At 36.2% G+C, this 18,764-nt stretch overlaps 1 protein-coding gene across 2 annotated transcripts in view; it reads left to right on the forward strand.

Moving 5' to 3' along the window:
• The window catches only part of ZC3H12B (zinc finger CCCH-type containing 12B), a 668,157-nt gene that overhangs the window by 461,522 nt on the left and 187,871 nt on the right, over nt 1-18,764 (forward strand). For both annotated transcript variants that reach the window (XM_070462069.1, XM_070462068.1), the window contains one exon: nt 15,034-15,198. The gene's annotated coding sequence lies outside the window, so the exon portion shown is untranslated. The remainder of the gene's footprint in view (nt 1-15,033; nt 15,199-18,764) is intronic.

The following is an 18,764-nucleotide window of genomic DNA, read 5'->3' on the forward strand; positions in this document are numbered from 1 at the left end:
GAGAGAGCATTGTGTGAGAATTTGGAAACAATACTTTAATAAGTTAGTTGATGGTGGTGGTGGGTTGCAAAAGACAGGTTTGTATGGTAAAGGGAGAAGGGAGTTCTGATAGCTTGGGTATCAGATCTGAAGTGCCTGTAACATTAAAAGTACAGTTGATCCTTGTAATACGTGGGAGGTAGGGTTGCTTAACTTCAATACAGTTTAAAAGAATCAGCATATAACATAATTATTGGCCCACCATTCCCTTGGTTCCACATCAAATAACCATGGATCATTTAATTCTATATTATGCAGTTTTTAAAATAAAAAAGAGTATAAGTGTACCCACATAATCAAATCCATGTTGTTCAAGTGTTAACTGTAATTGAGTTCCAGAATTTAATCTATGTATGTATCCTACATAAAAACAGGGACTGTATTTAGTAGGTACTCAATATCTATTTACATAAATAAATAAATAAGTACATGCTGCCAGCAGTTCTTTTCTTTTCCCCATACAGCATTCAGTCTCACCTATAAATAAGCACTGAACAAGTGTTTAAAAGTCAATTTGAAGATATGTTTTATTATTAGCTTACTTAAAATACTCATATATCTCCATCTGAAATTGAAGCTAAAAATACTTATCTCAAAGGATTCTTGAGAAGATATAGTACGTAGGAAAGTGGCTAGCTTAGTGCCTAATAGTAGGCACTCAATAAGTATTAGTTGCCTTCCATCCTGTATTATTATAGAAAAAGAATCTATTTGGTTTTGCCATGAGGACTCACATTTTCCCACTTTGATTCTTATTTGATAATATACATGCATGCTTACCTCAATCCCTTGGAATTCTTGCAGGAATAAAAAGAGGCATTATATAATAATAAAGGTATTGATACAGAAACAAGATATTACACTCCTTAACATATATGCACCCAATATAAGAACTCCTAAAACATAAAACAATTCTAAGAGACATAAAGGGAAAAATTGATGGGAATACAAAGGAAGTAGGAGACTTTAATGCCCTACTGACATCAATGAACAGTTCTTCTGGACAGAAAATCAATAAAGCAACAAAGATTGTAAATAACACAATAGAACAGTTTGGACTTACTTGATATCTACAAGACACTACATCCAAAAGAACCCAGAATATACACTTTTTTCAAGCTCACATAGAAAATTATTTAGGATAGACCACATACTAGGAAACAAACAAACAAAAAAGTATCAACAAATTTAAGGTAATAAAAATTACTTCAAGCATATTTTCTGATCATTAGAGTTTGAAACTAGAAATCAACCACATAGAGTAAAACAAGAAAAAATTATTATATGTAGACTCAACAACATGCTGTTAGAAAATCTAAAAAACTAATGAACTAAATATAAGACATAACACCATAAAACTTCTAGAAGAGGACATAGGCAAATATTCTCTGATATAAATCATAAGAATATTTTCTTATATCAATCTTCTAAGGCAAAAGAAATGAAAGCAAAATTAAACAAATGTGGCCTAATCAAACTTACAAGCTTTAAAACAGCAAAGGAAACCATAAACAAAATGAAAAGACAACTTACAAATTGGAAGAAAATATTTGCAAATGATACAACCAACAAGAGGCTAATTTCCAAACATACAAACAATATATACAGTTCAATATAAAACAAACAAACACAACCCAATCACAAAATAAGCAGAAGACCTAATTAGGCATCCCTTCAAGAAGGTATACAGATGGCCAACAGGCACATGAAAATATGCTCAATGTCACCAATTGTTAGAGAAATTCAAACCAAACCTACAGTGAGTTGTCACCTCACACCAGTCAGAATGGCCATCATTAAAAAGTCTACATTTAATCAGTACTAGAGAGGGTGTGCAGAAAAGGGAACCCTCCATGCACTGTGATGGGAATGTAAATTGGTATAGCCAGTATGGAGAAGAGTATGGAGGAGTTCCTTCAAAAGCTAGAAATGGGGTTACCATATGACCGAGCAATCAATCCCACTCTTGGATGCATATCTGAGAAAGATAAAAACTCTAATTCAAAATAATATATGAACCACAATATTTATAGCAACACTACATAAAATAGCCAAGACATGGAAGCAACCTGTGTCCATCAACAGATGAATGGATAAAGAAGATGTGATGTGAATATACAATGAAATACTAGTCATGAAAAAGAATGGAATATTGCTATTTGCAACACTGTGGTTGGGCCTAAGTTTATCATACTAAGTTAGAGAAAGACAAATTCTATATAACATCACTTACAGAGAATCTAAATAAATGATACAAATGAACTTATTTACAATAACAGATACAGACTCACAGACACAGAAAAGCAATTCATGGTTACCAAAAGGGAAAATGGTGTGTGCATGGGGTGTGGGGAGGCAGTTCAGAAGTATGGAGAAAAAAAAGAAAAGATCACAACTAGAAACATAAAAATTATTAAAGGCAAAATCTCATTTGTAAATGTAGTATATCAGTCACATATAAATCTTGTATGAAGATTAAAAGACAAAAGCATTGAAGTCATCTATATACATAATCTGGAGAAAGAAATGGCAACCCGCTCCAGTATTCTTGCCTGGAAAATTCTATGGACAGAGGAGAATGGTGGGCTACAGTCCACAGGGTCACAAGAGTCAGACATGACTTAGTGACTAAACAGTATATATAATAATTAGTTGAGGGATGCACAAAACAAAAAACATGTAAAATATGATTTTAAAAACAGAAAACATAGGGGGGAGTAAAAGTGCAGAGTTGTTAGAGTGTATTTGAACTTAAAAAATAAACTCTGCCTTGTATATTTTTACTTGTTATGCCTGAACCCCATTGTAACTACAAATCATAAAGTGACAATAGATACACAAAAACCAGAAAGAGAGGAACACAAGCGAGACATAAAGAAAAGTATTAATGAAATGTAAATCAAAAAGACAATGAAGTATCACCTCACACAAGTCAGAATGGCCATCATTAAAATGTCTACAAATAATAGATACTGGATAGGGTGTGAAGAAAAAGGAACCCTCCTACACTGTTGTGGGGAGCATAAATTTGTGCATCCACTATGGAGAGCAGTAAGGTGGTTCCTTAAAAAACTAAAAATATAGCTACCTTAAGATCCTAGAATCCCATTCCTGGGCATATATCCAGATAAAACCATAATTCAAAAAGATACATGCACTCCAGCAGCATTATTTACAATAGCCATTACATGAAAACAACCTAAATATTTATCAGCAGATGAATGGATAAAGAGAATGTATATGCACATGGAATATTACTCAGCCATAAAAAAGAATGAAATCATGCCATTTGATACAACATGGATAGACCTAGAGACCATCATATGGAATAAAGTCACACAAAGACAAATGTTATATGATATCTCATATGTGGAATCTAAATGACACAAGTGAACCTATTTATAAAATAGAAATAGATTCAAAGACATAGAAAAAAGCTTAATGTTATCAAAGGAGATAACAGCAGGGAGATAAGTTGGGAGTTTTGAATATGTATACAAATACACACTGCCATATATAAAACAGGTCCTACTGTGTAGCTCCCCCAAGATGGACAGGTCATAGTGGAGAGTTCTGACAAAATGTGGTCCACTGGAGAAGAGAATGGCAAACCACTTCAGTATTCTTGCCTTGATAACACCATGAATAGTATGAAAAGGCAAAAAGATATGACCCTGAAAGATGAACTCCCCAGATCGGTGGGTGCCCAATATGCTACTGGAGATCAGAGGAGAAATAACTCCAGAAAGAATGAAGAGACAGAACCAAAGCAAAACCAACACCCAGTTGTGGATGTGACTGGTGATGGAACCAAGGTCTGATGCTGTAAAGAGCAATATTGCAAAAGAACCTGGAATGTTAGGTCCATGAATCAGGCAAATTGGAAGTGGTCGAACAAGAGATGGCAAGAGTGAACGTCAATATTTTAGGAATCAGTGAACTAAAATGAACTGGAATGGGTGAACTTAACTCAGATGACCATTATGTCTACTACTGTGTGCAAGGATCCCTTAGAAGAAATAGAGTAGCCATGATAGCCAACAGAAGAGTCTGAAATGCAGTACTTGGATGCAATCTCAAAAACAACAAAATGATCTGTTAGTTTCCAAGGCAAACCATTCAATATTACAGTAATCCAAGCCTATGCCTTAACCAATAATGCTGAAGAAGCTGAAGTTGAACGGTTCTATGAAGACCTACAAGACCTTATAAAACTAACACCCAAAAAAGATGTCCTTTTCATTATAAGGGACTGGAATGCAAAAGTAGGAAGTCAAGAAATACCTGGAGTAACAGGAAAATTTGGCTTTGGAGTACAGAACAAAGCAGGGCAAAGACTAATAGACTTTTGTCAAGAGAATGCACTGGTCATAGCAAACACCCTCTTCCAACAACACAAGAGAAGACTCTGCACATGGACATCACCAGATGGTCAACACTGAAACCAGATTGATTATATTCTTTGGAGTCAAAAGTGCAAAAAAATAAAAAATAAAAAAGTCAGTCAGAAAAAAACAAGACTGGGAGCTGACTGTGGCTCAGATTACTAAGTCCTTATTGCCAAATTGAGATTGAATTGAAGAAAGTGGGGAAAACCACTAAACCATTCAGGTATGACCTAAATCAAATCCCTTATGATTATACAGTGGATGTGAGAAATAGATTCAAAGGACTAGAACTGATAGACCGAGTGCCTGATGAACTATGGACAGAGGTTCCTGACCCTGTACAGGAGACAGGGGTCAAGACCATCCCCAAGAAAAAGAAATGCAAAAAAGCAAAATGGCTCTCTGAGGAGGCCTTAAAAATAGCTGTGAAAAGAAGAGAAGAGAAAAGCAAAGGAGAAAAGGAAAGATATTCCCATTTGAGTGCAGAGTTCCAAAGAATAGCAAAGAGAGATAAGAAAGCCTTCCTTAGTGATCATTGCAAAGAAATAGAGGAAAACAACAGAATAGGAAAGACTAGAAGTTTTTTCAAGAAAACTAGAGATACCAAGGGAATATTTCATGCAAATATGGGCTCAATAAAGGACAGAAGTTGTATGGACTTAACAAAAGCAGAAGATATTAAGAAGAGGTAACAAGAATACACAGAAATATACAAAAAAAAAGATCTTCACAACTCAGATAATCATGATGGTGTGATCACTCACCTAAAGTCAGACATCCTGGAATGCGAAGTCAAGTGGGCCCTAGGAAGCGTTTCTACGAATAAAGCCAGTGGAAGTGATGGAATTCCAGTTGAGCTATTTCAAATACTAAAAGGTGATGCTGTGAAAGTGCTGCACTAAATATGCCAGCACATTTGGAAAACTCAGCAGTGACCGTAAGACTGGAAAAGGTCAGTTTTCACTCCAATCCCAAAGGAAGACAAGGCCAAAGATTTTGCAAACTACCGCAAAATTGCACTCATCTCACATGCTAGTAATGTAATGCTCAAAGTTCTCCAAGCCAGGCTTCACCAACACATGAGCCATGAACTTCCAGATGTTCAAGCTGGTTTTAGAAAAGGTAGAGGAACCAGAGATCAAATTGCCAACATCCACTGGATCATCTAAAAAGCAGGAGAGTTCCAGAAAAACATATATTTCTGCTTTATTGTCTATGTCAAAGCCTTGACTATATAGATCACCACAAACTGTGGAAAATCCTGAAAGAGATGGGAATACCAGACCACCTTACCTGCCTCTTGAGAAATCTTTATGCAGGTCAAGAAACAACAGTTAGAACTGGACATGGAACAACAGACTGATTCTCAATAGGAAAAGATGTACGTCAAGGCTGTATACTGTCACCTGCTTATTTATCTTAAATGCAAAGTACATCATGAGAAATGCTGAGCTGGTTGAAGCACAAGCTAGAATCAAGATTGCCAGGAGAAATATTGATAATTGTAGATATGCAGATGACAGCACCCTTATGGCAGAAAGTGAAGAAGAACTAAAGAGCTTCTTGATGAAAGTGAAAGAGGAGAGTGAAAAAGTTGGGTTAAAGCTCAATATACAGGAAATTAAGAACATGGCATCTGGTCCCACCACTTCATGGTAAATAGATGGAAAAAGTGAAAATAGTGGCAGATTTTATTTTGGGGGGGCTCCAAAATCACTGCAGATGGTGACTGCAGCCATGAAATTAAAAGACACTTGCTACTTGAAAGAAAAGTTATGACCAACCTACACATCTTATTAACAAACAGAGACATTCCTTTGCCAACAAAGGTCCGTCTAGTCAAGGCTATGGTTTTCCAGTAGTCATACATGGATGTGAGAGTTGGACTATAAAGAAAGCTGAACATAGAAGAATTGATGCTTTTGAACTGTGGTATTGGAAAAGACTCTTTAGAGTTCCTTGGACTGCAGGGAGATCCAACCAGTCCATCCTAAAGAAAATCAGTCCTGAATATTCATTGGAAGGGCTAATGTTGGAACTCCAATACTTTGGCCACCTGAGTGAAGAACTGACTCATTTGAAAAGACCCTGATGCTGGGAAAGATTGAAGGCAGGAGGAGAAGTCGATGACAGAGGATGAGATGGTTGGATCGCATCACCGACTCAATGGACATGAGCTTGAATAAACCCCGGGAGTTGTTGATGGACAGGGACGCTTAATGTGCTGCTGTCCATGGAGTCGCAAAGAGTCGGACATGACTGAGCAACTGAACTGAACTGAACTGTGTAGCTTAGGGAACTATACTCAATATCTTATAATAACCTATAATGGAATCTGAAAAGGAATATGTATATATATGTATATATATACATATATATATGCATATATATATATAGAGAGAGAACACATTATATATTATATTCTCATATATATGAATCTTTTTGCTGTATGCTTGAAACTAACAGATTTTAAATTAACTATACTTTGTTAACAAATAAAATTATCAAACCACAAAGAAACTGAAAGAAAATGAATAGAGAACAACAAAAATAACCAATAAAGATTTAAGAAAATTGCATAAGTATCCCCTATCAATAATTAAATATAAATGGACTAAATGCTTCATACAAAAGGCATAGAAAGGCTGAATAAGTTAAACATAGACCCATAGATAAGCTACCTACAAGAGACTCACATCACATCTAATGGCATACACAGACTGAAAGTGAGGGAATGCAGAAAGCTATCACACGCATGTATAAATGAAAATAAAGAAACCTGGGGTACTCTTGGTGGGAATGAAAATTTGTGCAAGAAAACATTATGGTTTATTGAAAAAAATAAAGGCTAGAACTACCATAGCATCCAGCAATTTCACTTCTGAATATATACTCAAAGAAACACCTATTCAAAAAAAATTATGTGAGGAATTCCCTGGTGGTTCAGTGGCTGAGACTCCAAACTTCCAGTGCAGGGGGCATGGGCTCAATCCCTGGTCAAGGAATTGGGATCCTACATTCCAAGTGGTACAGCCAAAAATTAAAATTTAAATATTTTTTTAAAAATTGAAAGCTCATACTCCTATGTTCATTGCAGCATTATGTACAACAGCCATGATATAGAAGCAACCTACATGTCCATAAATAGATGAATAAAGAGATGTTGCATGTGTGCATATGTGTGTATATGTATGTGTATACATGCAAATATACATATTTTTATATATAAATATATATGTATATACATTCATGTGTATAAATAAACATGTGTATAAATACATGTGTATAAATAAAATACAAAATACAAATAAAATATAAGTAAATAAAAACATAAAGAATACTTTTTTGAAAAAAAAACCTGGAGACTTACTACCTGACTTTAAGACTTGCTATAAAGCTTCAGTAAGGAATATAGTGAAAGTAAATCAACGGTGAAAGTAAATCAGTAGGACAGATTAAAGAGTACAGAAACAGACTCTCCTATTGATTGTTTCTATAAAGATGCAAAGTATATTTAAGGAAAAAAAGAAAAAACCTCAACAGAAGTTGCTGAAATAATTGAACATCTATATGCAAAACAAAACAAAAAACTAAAGAAAAGAACCCTGACTCTTTTGTTTATACCATAAATGAAAATGTAAATTCTAAAACCATAAGACTTCAGGAAGGAGAAATCTCTTGACAAAATCTTTGGGCTAAGGAAAGATTTCTAAGAAGTACCAGCAAAAGCTCAACTATAAAAGAAAAAACTGATAAACTCAGCTTTGTTAAACTTAAGAACTTCTGCTCCCCAAAAGACACTATGATGAGAATGAAAAGACAAGCCACAGATTGACTGAAAATATTCACAAATAAATTATAAAGAACTTAGGCATGAAATATATAAGGAATTATCACAACTTAATCATTAAGGGAATGACAGTTCATGAATACTGGGTTTCTTCTTGAAATCTTTTTGAAATTAGACAGTGGTAATTGTTGCCCAGCTATGTAATATATACTAAAATTAGCTGAATTTTATAGTTTAAATGGATGAATTGTATGGTATGTGAATGATTTCTCAATAAACTGTTCCTTAAAAGCTCTGTCATTCCATATTTATTTCACATTCATTTCCCTGGTGGCTCAGATGGTAAAGAATCTGCCTGCAATGCAGAAGAAAAAGATTCGATCTCTGGGTTTTGAAGATCCGCTGGAGAAAGGAATGCTAGCCACTCCAGTATTCTTGCTTGGAAAATTCCGTGGACAGAGGAGCCTGGTGGACTGCAGCCAAAGGGGTCGCGAAGAGTCAGACACGACTGAATGACTAACACTGTCACTTTCACTTTTTTAGTATATATAGCAGTATTTTCTTATTGCTAATAAATCATCATTTTAAAAACTATGAAACTAAATGTTGGATATAGTTCAAATGTAAGAATGTTTTTTCATGTCAAATGTAAATAAATATAAATTTTTATAATATATAAATGTTAAATACATTTATAAGCCTGATATAAACCATTGGCATATATTTTCAATGAAAATATAATACTATTCAGCATGGGGGATATATGCAATGTTTTATAATAACTAAATGGTAAATAATCATTAAAATTTATAAAAATGAAAATGAAATCAAAACAAGACAAAGAGAAAATAATTTTTAAATGTAATTAAACTAAAAATGACTGAGTTACTTGTAGGATTGTTGGGAATTTTAAGTGAAATAATGTGCACGTTGTCTGAGAGTGCTTTCTACTTGTAAATGCTGAATTTTCTTTAAAAGAATTAAATATATTACTATCCAAATATAAAATGAATATTTTGTCAACTAGAGAAAAGTTAATTATAAATGAAGGCAAAGTAGTATTTTTTTAGAATGTGCTACCTTAAGAAAAAAGCTAGATGTTTCTGAGTTGAGTGTAGTTTTACATTCTTATAAAATTGTTTATTTTGTCCACCAGCAAAAATAAGTTCTTTCAGATTATATACTGATTGTGTAGTAGGAAGGGTATATTTCTAAGTGAACTCCAATTATTTCAAACTGTGCCCTTTATCCTAACACTTACTAATATCTTTTGGAGCATATCTATTTTTAGGCACAAACCAAATGTTGCTTTGCTCATGTACTTTCCATTTTGGTTTTTTGAGGGTCTTTGGTTTGATTTCATTATTATTATTATTATCATTTGATTTCATCATGTATAAATTTAGATGGTATTGCAGAGCTCCCATTTTCTATAGTAATAGTTTTAGATTTATAGTTCCCCCCCACCACCACTGGTTTGTTAAATCTTTGAACTCAAGTACGATCTATTCTTGACTTAAAAAAGTTAAATTTTAAAAACGGTAAAATATATGAAAAGACACTTCACCATAAAAGAAATAGCAGTTTCAAATAAGCAAAGGAATAGATGTTCAATATCATTAATCATTAGAGAAATGCAAGTTAAAACCACAATGCAATATTACTACATATCAATTAGAATGATTAATTTTTTTAAAAAAAAGAAAACCTAACCATGCCAATTACACTCATTTCACATGCTACCAAAGTAATGCTCAAAATCCTTCAAGCTAGACTTCAACACTATGTGAACTGAGAACTTCCAGGCACACATGTTGAATTTAGAAAAGGAAGAGGAACTAGAGATCAAATTTGCCAACATTCGTTGGATCATAGAAAAGGAAGAGAATTTCAGGAAACCAACTAGTTCTGCTTCATTGACTATGCTAAAGCCTTTAACTGTGTGGATCACAACAAACTGTGGAAAATTCTTAAAGAGATGGAAATACCGGATCACCTTACCTGCCTCCTGAGAAATCTGTATGCAGATCAAGATGCAACAGTCAGAACCAGAGATGGAACAATGGACTGGTTCCAAATTGAGGAAGGAGTAAGTCAAGGATGTACACTGTCACTCTGCTTATTTAACTTATATGCACAGTGTATTATGCAAAATATCAGGCTGGTGAACCACAAGCTGAAATCCAGATTTCCTGGAGAAATATCAATAACCTCAGATATGCAGATAATGCCACCCTAATGGCAGAAAGCAAAGAAGAACTAAAGTGCCTCTTGATGAAGGTGAAATAAGGGAGTGAAAAATCTGACTTAAAACTCAACATTCAAAAAACTGAGATCATGGCATCTGGTCCCATCACTTCATGACAGATAGATGGGGAAAAACTTATGTAATGGGGAAAATAATATTTACCTTTTTTTTTTTCCCTTTTATTTATTTATTTATTTATTTTTAATTTTTATTAGTTGGAGGCTAATTACTTTACATCATTACAGTAGTTTTTGTTATACATTGAAATGAATTAGCCATGGATTTACATGTACTCCCCATCCCAGTCCCCCCTCCCACCTCCCTCTCCACCCGATCCCTCTGGGTCTTCCCAGTGCACTAGGCCCGAGCACTTGTCTCATGTACCCAACCTGGGCTGGTTATCCGTTTCACCCTAGATAATATACATGTTTCAATGCTAGACCATTACAGTATACTAACACATATATATGGACTTTAGAAAGATGGTAACGATAACCCTATATGCAAATATTTACCTTTTTAAATTTAATATGTTGGATCTAAAACTCAAGTGAGAAATATTTGGAATTTTTATGTTTTATTTTTATTCACTTTTTAACTTCTTTTTGTGATTGAGTCTATGAAAATATATTTTCTGAAAATTTAAATTATTTTCTCTAATGTTTTGCATATTAAAGAAGGCTATAGCCTTAGAGCTTCTTTAAGTGCTAAGTAACAATTGATATTTTGACATTCTTGAAAAGTGATATGTGTTTGATAAGAGGTGGTGAGTATATCATCAGAACAGTTTACTTTTAGCACATCAACAACATTTATGCTCAGTCTTTGAATCCTATTGCTTGACTTTTGGACTTAAGAGATTTGAGGCACTGAAATATCCAGTCCATCTGTTACATTTGCATGGCCAAACTCAAAGTCTTCCAATTGGAGCATATATATATATATATATATATTTAGGAGAAAACATGATTACTACTTATTCATGCAAGTTGGGCTCCAAAATTATGCATATTTCATCTTTGTGTTTTGTTTAGCAATATTTGTATAAGAAAATATAACAAACTGCACAAATATAATTCCAGATTAAGAAAATACACAAAAGTAAGTCAATCACTGGACTACTTAACAGTCTCTTATTAGAGAGATCTGTTTGGCTCTTACTGGCTTAACCTAAATTAATGGTTTACTATATATGGACTGTCTATTACAGTGATATGTTCCTCAATATATGTTGATATCTATCTATCTATCTATCTATCTATCTATCTATCTATCTATCTATCGGGCTTCCCCAATGGTAAATAATCCATCTGCAATGAAGGAGACATATGAGACATGGGTTCAACCCCTGGGTTGGAAAGATCCCTGGGAGGAGGCCATGGCAACCCACTCCAGTATTCTTGCTTGGAGAATCTCATGGACAGAGCAGCCTGTTGGGCTGCAATCCATAGGGTTGCAAAGAGTCAAACATGACTGAAGCAACTGAGCACACGTGCATATTTGTATATGCATATGTAAAAATATATATTTGAGCAAAGGAAAGGTTTTTTTTTTCCCCCATCAAGGGAAAAAAAAATTGGTTTCTGACTCATCAGCTGTACAAAGGGAAATGATTCTTCTTTCCAAATGGTTAAGAAATAGGAGACAAGTCTACAATTTGACTGCTTTTTCTAATAGAGACTTACTTCTTTTTGTGGGGGTCATCTGTTCTAATATGTAGCCCTTTAGCTTATTCATGGAATTTGGAAAATTCTTGTGATTCTGTTGTTAATGTATTTATTCTTTGCTATTGTTTGATCATGTTTATTTTGATTTGATTTTCTTTCTGTCTCCCTCCCAATGCCTCTCTCTCTTCAGTCAGACCATTGTGAAGATTAGATTTCTGGAAAGCTAGCAAAGACTGACATGCTTTCTGAACCTTCTTTAGCACCTTCTGTACTCTAGAGAGATTTCACTCTGAGGGGGATATGTAGTTAATAGTCACCAGTTGTGCTTCTTAACCCACTACAAGGAATTAGCTTAAACAGCCAAGCTGCAACATACTACTGCTTCTTTTAAGGACTTTGAGTTTCACAGATGGCACTTGGAAGTATGCCTTATATCTTGTTCATCCTGGGAACATAGGAAAGTAGACGAGTAACAGCTTCTCTAAGACACATATGCACATTTGCACTTTTGTGTGAATAACGATTACTTGTGTCTCAAAACATTGCTTCCTATCTCAGTTGCCTAAAAGATGACAGTCACTTCAAGGATCTAGCTACTATTCAGTGATGAAGAGAAACAGAAAAGCTTGGAATGTGGGGAAAATGCTTTCTTCCTTGGGGATTTTGTGAGCTATTTAGCAGATATTTGTGGGGCATCTATTGCATGTGAGGTTCAGCACAGGGGACTTAGAGATGAATAAAAATCACCCTGTCTTCACCCTGTCTTTAGTGTCCTTCTAGATTCCAGAGGCAGACTGTGAGCTTTTTTTTTTTTTTTTTTGGCTACCCACAAGTGTAGTATTATTAAATCTCTAAATCATTAAAACTGTAAAATCAGAAGGGGCAAATGTGGGTAAACAAGATTGATCCTTTCATCATCATAACTGTGGCAACAAGGAGCTACACCTAATATTATATTTGCTGGTATGGCCAGCTTAAACACCAGCAACTCATGAGAATATATTTTCCCACAAATAGGTGATATCAGGTTACTGCCTGCAGTAACTCTAAGATCCTGAAAATACACACAAGAGTTAGCAATCCAAGAACAGTGTCTCACTCTTGAACATATTTCATATGTTATGAAATTTTGGGGCCTATTTGAATAAATCTACAATGCATGCCATTTTCTTGAAATTCATATATGCCCAAATTAAATGTTAAATATATTCTCTAATAGTTTGTGGTTAAATATTATTACCAGTTTCTCATATCTTGACTTTAAATTGATTTTTTTTTACCTATTAGATGCCTGAGTCAATGACTAATGACTGCATGACTATTCATACAGTAACCAAAATTTCCAAGACATTCTAAATTTCAAAGCTTATTTCCTAGTAGCCTTCCAAACCACGACAGTGTCCCAGGAAGTCTCAGTTTTTCAAATCAAAGTTACATCTCCTGGATTGCATCTGGCACCTAGAAGTAACACAAAAACATCATTTATCACATTTTATGGCCTGATTTGGAGTTTGAAAAATATAGTCACACACACACTACTCATATTCAGGAAATGGGAAAATACCCAAAGATAGGAAGTGAGGATAATGATAAGAATGTCCACAAAACTTTGTCAGACCATACTTGGCTCCTGGTTTAATGATCCAACTCTTAGATGGGAAACATGTTTTGAACTACTTAAAATCGTTTTGTTGTTTTAGTCGCTAAGTCGTATCTGACTCTCTGTGACTCCATGGACTGTAGCCCACCAGGCTCCTCTGTCCCTGGGATTTACTAGGCAAGAATACTGAAATGGGTTGCCATTTCCTTCTCCAGGAGATCTTCCCAACCCAGGAATAGAAGCCATGTCTACTGCAGTGGCAGGTGGATTCTTTACTGCTGAGTCACCAGGGGAGCCCCTACTTGAAATTAGAAGGTAGTGGCTCAGATGGTAAGGAATCTGTCTGTAATTCAGGAGACCTGGGTTTGAACTCTGGGTTGGGAAGATCCTCTGGAGAAAGGAATGGCTACCCACTCCAGTATTCTTGCCTGGAGAATTCCATAGACAGAGGAGCCTGGCAGGCTATAGTTCAGGGGGTTGCAAAGAGTCAGACATGACTGAGCAACTAACACTTTCACTTCACATTAAATTTGCTATTAGTGTAATGATTTGGCATTTAAAATTTTCCAAAAAGATTAATTATTCATTTCTTTTGAGGTGAGGTAAAAGGAAATAGGTAGAAGTTTCAAAACTAGTCTTATCCAAGTGTTTTTCTTATTTTTCTCAACTTTATAAATTGCATCTGTGTCTTTTTGCTAATTGGACTGTGAGCCAACTGAAAGATAGAAAAGCTCTTCAAGGTAGAAATTTGATATACTTTGAGTCATTAGGAAATTAATGTTTATTCTAAATTGTGAACCTCTAAGATTTATTATCTTATTTTGTTTTCTGGGGGATTAATAACAAGAGGATATAGTCATACCTAATCTGCAAATTGTACATAGGATCTATCTGGAAACATTCTGTTATTCAATGAGAAGTCTAGATAAAGTAGCTTTCTTTTTTTAATCACTATTCATCTCTGATTTTCCTTTTTAAATATATGTGTGTGCACATGTGTGTATATAATTCAGTTACTTTATTTTTAAAGACTGAGCCTTATCCACAGTCATGAGATAAGTTCTGTAGACCTGTGTTAAATTCCGAGTGTCGATATATATGAGAGTAAAAGAGTGCTATACCTCAGAGTAGCACAATTATTGAAAAGAACTATAAACCTTTGAGATCCAAATCTCTTGCTTCCGTGACTACAGTACTGAACTTTACAAGGGTAAAGTGTGCTTCACAGGATAACTTATTGAGCTCCCAGCATAGATTTGCCTTCTGCTCATGTAAGTCTATTGGAATCTCCCTTTCCTAAGGCTTTCAACTCGACATTCCTGCCTCAACAACAGAGGATAAAAGCCATGGTGTAATGGATAAGCCACACAAGTAAGAAATACAGATGTGGACTACATGCTTCCAAAGAAGAATTGGGCTTGCTGAAAATCTGTGTCAGATATTGTAAATGTCTAAGATGTTAAGAGGTGAGTACTTTGATGCTTATTGTTGTTGGGGTGAGTGTATGTGTGTGTGTTGGAAAAAATATAGTGAGAATATTGTCAAGCTGAAATGAATTTTAAAAGAAAGTTAACCTTTCAGAAATGTTGAGCCATCAAAACAATAGTGAAAACTTGAGGAACACAGCTAAAAGGATTATCTTCTTAGCTTGAAGAAAGTAGACTTTTGCAATAGGAAATCACCATAGGAGGGAGCAAGAGGAGGGAGTGAAAGTCAGTTAGTCAGTCAGTTCAGTCGCTCAGCCATGTCTGACTCTTTGCAATCCCATGAATCCCAGCACACCAGGCCTCCCTGTCCATCACCAACTTCCGGAGTTTACTCAAACTCATGCCCGAGTCGGTGATGCCATCCAGCTATCTCATCCTCTGTCGTCCCCTTCTCCTCCTGCCCCCAATCCCTCCAAGCATCAGGGTCTTTTCCAATGAGTCAACTCTTCGCATGAGGTAGCCAAAGTATTGGAGTTTCAGCTTCAGCATCAGTACTTCCAAAGAACGCCCAGGACTGATCTCCTTCAGGATGGACTGGTTGGATTTCCTTGCAGTCCAAGGGAATCTCAAGAGTCTTCTCCAACACGATAGTTCAAAAGCATCAATTTCTTGGTGCTCAGCTTTCTTTAGTTCCTCTTCGCTTTCTGCCATAAGGGTAGTGTCATTTGCATAACTGAGGTTATGGATATTTCTCCCCGGCCATCTTGATTCCAGCTTGTGCTTCTTCCAAACCAACGTTTCTTATGATGTACTGTGTATAGAAGTTAAATAAGCAGGGTGACAATACACAGCCTTGATGTACTCCTTTTCCTATTTGGAACCAGTCTGTTGTTCCATGTCCAGTTCTAACTGTTGCTTCTTGATCTGCATACAGGTTTCTCAAGAGGCAGGTCAGGTGGTCTGGTATTCCCATCTCCTTCAGAATTTTCCAGTTTATTGTGATCCACACAGTCGAAGGCTTTGGCGTGGTCAATAAAGCAGAAATAGATGTTTTTCTGGAACTATCCTGCTTTTTTGATGATCCAGTGGATATTGGCAATTTGATCTCTGGTTCCCCTGCCTTTTCTAAAACCAGCTTGAACATCTGGAAGTTCTCGGCTCACGTATTGCTGATGCCTGGCTTGCAGAAATTTGAACATTACTTTACTAACGTGTGAGATGAGTGCAATTGTGTGGTAGTCTGAGCCTTCTTTGGGATTGCCTTTCTTAGGGATTGGAATGAAAACTGACCTCTTCCAGTCCTGTGGCCACTGCTGAGTTTTCCAAATTTGCTGGCATATTGAGTGCAGAACTTTCACAGCATCATCTTTCAGGATTTGAAATAGCTGAACTGGAATTCCATCACATCCACTAGCTTTGTTCATAATGATGCCTTCTAAGGCCCACTTGACTTCACATTCCAGGATGTCTGGCTCTAGGTGAGTGATCACATCATTGTGATTATCTGGGTCATGAAGATCTTTTTTGTATAGTTCTTCTGTGTATTCTTGCCACCTCTTCTTAATATCTTCTGCTTCTGTTAGGTCCATACCATTTCTGTCCTTTATTGAACCCATTTTTGCATGAAATGTTCCCTTGGTATCTCTAATTTCTTTGAATAGATCTCTAGTCTTTCCCATTCTGTCGTTTTCCTCTATTTCTTTGCATTAATCACTGAGGAAGGCTGGCGTCTCTCCTGGCTATTCTTTGCAACTCTGCATTCAAATGGGAATATCTTTCCTTTTCTCCCTTGCTTTTCACATCTCTTTGTTTCACAGCTATTTGTAAGGCCTCCTCAGACAACCATTTTGCCTTTTTGCATTTCTTTTCCATGGCGATGGTCTTGATCCCTGTCTCCTGTAAAATGTCATGAACCTCCATCCACAGTTCATCAGGCTCTCTGTCTATCAGATCTAGTCCCTTAAATCTATTTCTCACTTCCACTGTATAGTCATAAGGGATTTGATTTAGGTTATACCTGAATGGTCTAGTGGTTATCCCTACTTTCTTCAGTTTAAGTCTGAATTTCGCAATAAGGAGTTCATGATCTGAGCCACAGTCAGCTCCCGTCTTGTTTTTGCTGACTGTGTAGAGCTTCTCCATCTTTGGCTGCAAAGAATATAATCAAATCTGATTTCGGTGTTGGCCTTCTGGTGATATCCATGTGTAGAGTCTTCTCTTGTGTTGTTGGAAGAGGGTGTTTGTTATGGCCAGTGCATTCTCTTGGCAAAACTCTGTTAGACTTTTCCCTGCTTCATTCCGTACTCCAAGGCCAAATTTGCCTGTTACTCCAGGTGTTTCTTGACTTCCTACTTTTGCATTCCAGTCCCCTATAATGAAAAGGACATCTTTTTTAGGGTGTTAGTTCTAAAAGGTCTTGTAGGTCTTTATAGAACCATTCAACTTCGGCTTCTTCAGCGTTACTGGTTGGGGCATAGGCTTGGATTACCGTGATATTGAATGGTTTGCCTTGGAAATGAACAGAGATCATTCAGTCGTTTTTGAGATTGCATCCAAGTACTGCATTTTGGAATCTTTTGTTGACTCTGATGACTACTCCATTTCTTCTAAGGGATTCCTGCCCACAGTAGTAGCTATAATGGTCATCTGAGTTAAATTCACCCATTCCAGTCCATCTTAGTTCGCTGATTCTTAGAATGTCGACTTTCACTCTTGCCATCTCCCGTTTGACCACTTCCAATTTGCCTTGATTCATGGACCTAACATTCCAGGTTCCTATGCAATATTGCTCTGTAGAGCATCAGACCTTACTTCTATCACCAGTCCCATCCACAACTGGGTATTGTTTTTGCTTTGGCTCCATCCCTTCATTCTTCCTGGAGTTATTTCTCCACTGATCTCCAGTAGCATATTGGGCACCTACTGACCTGGGGAGTTTCTCTTTCAGTATCCTTTCTTTTTGCCTTCTCATACTGTTCATGGGTTTCTTAAGGCAAGAATACTGAAGTGGTTTGCCATTCCCTTCTCCAGTGGACCACATTCTGTCAGACTTCTCCACCATGACCCGACCGTCTTGGGTGGCCCCACATGGCATGGTTTAGTTTCATTGAGTTAGACAAGACCATGGGAAGATACCCCTCGTCCAAGGTAAGGAGCAGCAGCTGCATTTTGCTGGAGCAGCCGTGAAGATATACCCCATGTCCAAGGTAAGAGAAACTCAAGTAAGACGATAGGTGTTGGGAGAGGGCATCAGAGAGCAGACACAGTAAAACCATAATCACAGAAAACTAGCCAACTTGATCACAGGACCACAGTGAGAGTAAAGGGACTATCATTTATTGAGCTTTATCAAGTACCAAGAACTTTACATATGCTATCTCATTTAATCCTCATAACAATCTAACAGTGTACATACTACGACCATCTCTACTTTACACATAGGAAACAGTCTTGAACAGATTACTTCACTTGCCTAAGGTCATGTAATTATTAAATTCTGGGTTGTGTTTTAGATCCAGGTCTTTCTGACATGTAACACTGAATTTAGATAAGAATAAATATCTAAGAGAAAACTATGACTTTATCATTTCATGGTTTGCTCATGA

The sequence above is a fragment of the Odocoileus virginianus genome, chromosome X (assembly GCF_023699985.2).
Source record: "Odocoileus virginianus isolate 20LAN1187 ecotype Illinois chromosome X, Ovbor_1.2, whole genome shotgun sequence".
NCBI lineage: Eukaryota > Metazoa > Chordata > Mammalia > Artiodactyla > Cervidae > Odocoileus > Odocoileus virginianus.